The sequence below is a fragment of the Schistocerca gregaria genome, unplaced genomic scaffold (genome assembly GCF_023897955.1).
Source record: "Schistocerca gregaria isolate iqSchGreg1 unplaced genomic scaffold, iqSchGreg1.2 ptg000713l, whole genome shotgun sequence".
Taxonomy (NCBI): Eukaryota; Metazoa; Arthropoda; class Insecta; order Orthoptera; family Acrididae; genus Schistocerca; species Schistocerca gregaria.
In genome coordinates, this window is record NW_026062091.1 from 52,501 (window position 1) to 57,500 (window position 5,000).

Sequence of the window (5,000 nt, forward strand, 5' to 3'; positions counted from 1 at the left end):
CGGCCCCTGTTCCACTATTTTTTTTTTGTGTCCAACGGCCTCACAGCCGATGGGCGTCGTACGGCTCCACACCGGAGCGGACAGGCACTCGGGCGAACGTCATTCAAAACCGGCGCCAGGCGCCAGGTACCGCAGGCCAGCCGCTCCAGAGCTTCAGCGCTCGTACCACACAACAACAACACTTCCGCTAGTTTTGAGAGGCACGCGTGGTTCCGCACGCGGCGCACGGCCACTGCCGTACAGGTAGCGTGTTGCGCGACACGACACGACACGCACATCGAAAGACATGCAGTCTAGTCGGTAATGATCCTTCCGCAGGTTCACCTACGGAAACCTTGTTACGACTTTTACTTCCTCTAAATGATCAAGTTTGGTCATCTTTCCGGTAGCATCGGCAACGACAGAGTCGATGCCGCGTACCAGTCCGAAGACCTCACTAAATCATTCAATCGGTAGTAGCGACGGGCGGTGTGTACAAAGGGCAGGGACGTAATCAACGCGAGCTTATGACTCGCGCTTACTGGGAATTCCTCGTTCATGGGGAACAATTGCAAGCCCCAATCCCTAGCACGAAGGAGGTTCAGCGGGTTACCCCGACCTTTCGGCCTAGGAAGACACGCTGATTCCTTCAGTGTAGCGCGCGTGCGGCCCAGAACATCTAAGGGCATCACAGACCTGTTATTGCTCAATCTCGTGCGGCTAGAAGCCGCCTGTCCCTCTAAGAAGAAAAGTAATCGCTGACAGCACGAAGGATGTCACGCGACTAGTTAGCAGGCTAGAGTCTCGTTCGTTATCGGAATTAACCAGACAAATCGCTCCACCAACTAAGAACGGCCATGCACCACCACCCACCGAATCAAGAAAGAGCTATCAATCTGTCAATCCTTCCGGTGTCCGGGCCTGGTGAGGTTTCCCGTGTTGAGTCAAATTAAGCCGCAGGCTCCACTCCTGGTGGTGCCCTTCCGTCAATTCCTTTAAGTTTCAGCTTTGCAACCATACTTCCCCCGGAACCCAAAAGCTTTGGTTTCCCGGAGGCTGCCCGCCGAGTCATCGGAGGAACTGCGGCGGATCGCTGGCTGGCATCGTTTATGGTTAGAACTAGGGCGGTATCTGATCGCCTTCGAACCTCTAACTTTCGTTCTTGATTAATGAAAACATACTTGGCAAATGCTTTCGCTTCTGTTCGTCTTGCGACGATCCAAGAATTTCACCTCTAACGTCGCAATACGAATGCCCCCGCCTGTCCCTATTAATCATTACCTCGGGTTCCGAAAACCAACAAAATAGAACCGAGGTCCTATTCCATTATTCCATGCACACAGTATTCAGGCGGGCTTGCCTGCTTTAAGCACTCTAATTTGTTCAAAGTAAACGTGCCGGCCCACCGAGACACTCAACAAAGAGCACCCTGGTAGGATTTAAACGGGGTCCGCCTCGGGACGCGAAAGCACCCCTTCGGCTCGCCCCACCGGCAGGACGTCCCACGATACATGCCAGTTAAACACCGACGGGCGGTGAACCAACAGCGTGGGACACAAATCCAACTACGAGCTTTTTAACCGCAACAACTTTAATATACGCTATTGGAGCTGGAATTACCGCGGCTGCTGGCACCAGACTTGCCCTCCAATAGATACTCGTTAAAGGATTTAAAGTGTACTCATTCCGATTACGGGGCCTCGGATGAGTCCCGTATCGTTATTTTTCGTCACTACCTCCCCGTGCCGGGAGTGGGTAATTTGCGCGCCTGCTGCCTTCCTTGGATGTGGTAGCCGTTTCTCAGGCTCCCTCTCCGGAATCGAACCCTGATTCCCCGTTACCCGTTACAACCATGGTAGGCGCAGAACCTACCATCGACAGTTGATAAGGCAGACATTTGAAAGATGCGTCGCCGGTACGAGGACCGTGCGATCAGCCCAAAGTTATTCAGAGTCACCAAGGCAAACGGACCAGACAAGCCAATCCGATTGGTTTTGATCTAATAAAAGCGTCCCTTCCATCTCTGGTCGGGACTCTGTTTGCATGTATTAGCTCTAGAATTACCACAGTTATCCAAGTAACGTGGGTACGATCTAAGGAACCATAACTGATTTAATGAGCCATTCGCGGTTTCACCTTAATGCGGCTTGTACTGAGACATGCATGGCTTAATCTTTGAGACAAGCATATGACTACTGGCAGGATCAACCAGGGAGCTGCGTCAACTAGAGCTGAGCAGCCGGCCGCCCGGGAGTGTGTCCCGGGGGCCCGCGCGAACACGCAAGCGTCCGCTCAATTATTCTGCAAACAGGAGGAGGCCGAGCTCCCCTGCACGATACACCTCGAAACCCTCTCAGGTCCCGGCGGCGCGCAGCGCCGTCCTAGGTACTTGGTCGGTTTCGAGAGAGGCGCAATCGCCCGGAGTTAGGCGAGTAGACGGTTTTAGTGCGAACACCCTTGCTCCCAACTGAGCTTGCCGCTGCCGACAGAGGCCCGGGAGCGTGCTGTCGTGGCATTGCCGGCGGGAGACAACACGCGCCACCTATGGTGACCGGCAGCTCCAACGCCAGCGCCACACAAGGGCAAAGCCCCACTTGGGTGCAGAAGCGAACTCTCCCAGCACAGCGCACGCGCCAACACGTCCGCACAACTGCGATACAAACCACCTGCGAGAACCGCTGGGGCGACCGAGCAGCAGACGGCGTCGCGGCGCCGAGTGCCAGGCGGCGGCGCATCCTCAACGCACACAGTCCTCAATCAGACCAGCACACTGCAGATGTCCACCGCGCTTCGCACCGGGCTCGGCTGAACCAACTTTGGCCGCCAGGCGCCGCGTGCAGGGTGCGCCGCAGCGTAGCTGCGCCGCCTGCCGAGCCCGTCGGCTGGCGCTCCTGCCACTCGGCGCCCCCCACCAGCCGCCTGTTGCGCGTGCGCCCACGCAGCGCGCGGCCAACACGCCGGGCGGCCCCCCTTCACCGGCCGGGAACAGTCCCACCAAGCCACCGCCGCGTATCGCTTCATACCCACATGGGCCTAGTCACGTGTGTGGATGTGGCGGTTACCGCTGAAACAACCGGTTAATAGCTGTACCGATCGTCGCCATCACAGATTCACCTCCAGCGTGAACAACCGCTCAACAACGGATTTCCAGTTCATTTGCGTATCTTGGGCAGTAAACGTAGATGTCCACCTACATTTGCGAATTCAACAATTCTTGCATGCCAGGATGTCATGTGTCACGACACGCTACATCAGACCACATACACACTGCGACATGTGCAGAAGAGAACACGTGGAAGGTGGCCCGCGCACGTATGCGATGTCCCTTCCGCGATCCACTGTCAACCGGCATCTGCGGCATGTCCCAGATATGGAACGCGGTCCACCAGGGTAGCACTTTGTGTGAGGCAATACGACAAAGTCGGAATACACGCGTCACTACATCACACGGCTCACGCTGACCTGACCTGACTCACCGCACCACCACCCCCAGCGACCCAGGGTGACATACAATGCGTTCGTACGTTCCTCCCACACGCCTCTACGGCGTACCACAGTGCAACCTAGCTGTTATTGGGAGACGAGACAAGTAGCATCGAGCACAACATATGGAAATTGAGATTCGACACCGTTGGGCACAGCCAGCGTACGGTCACACGTATCACACTACTTCACTCTGTACGTAACTACCGATGATCGGTACAGCGTGTGGGTTACGCGTACGACATCAGCGGACAATGGACACAGACCATACCACGACGTACACTGAGGGCGTCGACATCTGAACGCAACTGAACAGCTGCGAGGCTCATTTAACACTCAAACGCCAGACCGACCAGCTTGAGAGGACGGAGACACAAAGAGAGGGGCAGAGGGGGGGGGGGCGATATAGTCCTATTGCAGTACAATTGACAGTGGATAGCGGGAATATGTGGAAAGTAAGCAACACTCGCAAGACATCTACATGAGGATAACAACGACACCAGAGATTCCGAGCAGTGAACTATGTTAGGCAAAGGGACAACGTGGGTTAGGTTAAGGGACAACGTGGGTTAGGTTAAGGGACAACGTGGGTTAGGTTAAGGGACAACGTGGGTTAGGTTAAGGGACAACGTGGGTTAGGTTAAGGGACAACGTGGGTTAGGTTAAGGGACAACGTGGGTTAGGTTAAGGGACAACGTGGGTTAGGTTAAGGGACAACGTGGGTTAGGTTAAGGGACAACGTGGGTTAGGTTAAGGGACAACGTGGGTTAGGTTAAGGGACAACGTGGGTTAGGTTAAGGGACAACGTGGGTTAGGTTAAGGGACAACGTGGGTTAGGTTAAGGGACAACGTGGGTTAGGTTAAGGGACAACGTGGGTTAGGTTAAGGGACAACGTGGGTTAGGTTAAGGGACAACGTGGGTTAGGTTAAGGGACAAATTGAGTTAGGTTAAGGGACAAATTGAGTTAGGTTAAGGGACAAATTGAGTTAGGTTAAGGGACAAATTGAGTTAGGTTAAGGGACAAATTGAGTTAGGTTAAGGGACAAATTGAGTTAGGTTAAGGGACAACGTGGGTTAGGTTAAGGGACAAATTGAGTTAGGTTAAGGGACAAATTGAGTTAGGTTAAGGGACAAATTGAGTTAGGTTAAGGGACAAATTGAGTTAGGTTAAGGGACAAATTGAGTTAGGTTAAGGGACAAATTGAGTTAGGTTAAGGGACAAATTGAGTTAGGTTAAGGGACAAATTGAGTTAGGTTAAGGGACAAATTGAGTTAGGTTAAGGGACAAATTGAGTTAGGTTAAGGGACAAATTGAGTTAGGTTAAGGGACAAATTGAGTTAGGTTAAGGGATAATCTGGTACAACCACAGTTAGGTTAAGCGATAATCTGGTACAGCCACAGTTAGGTTAAGCGATAATCTGGTACAGCCACAGTTAGGTTAAGCGATAATCTGGTACAGCCACAGTTAGGTTAAGCGATAATCTGGTACAGCCACAGTTAGGTTAAGCGATAATCTGGTACAGCCACAGTTAGGTT

At 53.2% G+C, this 5,000-nt stretch overlaps 1 non-coding gene across 1 annotated transcript; it reads right to left on the reverse strand.

The window, feature by feature from the left end:
• Positions 1-301: 301 nt before the first annotated feature.
• Positions 302-2,194, reverse strand: LOC126320283 (small subunit ribosomal RNA). Its single transcript, XR_007558017.1, has one exon. It is a non-coding gene; the product is annotated as a small subunit ribosomal RNA (ribosomal RNA).
• Positions 2,195-5,000: the final 2,806 nt, after the last annotated feature.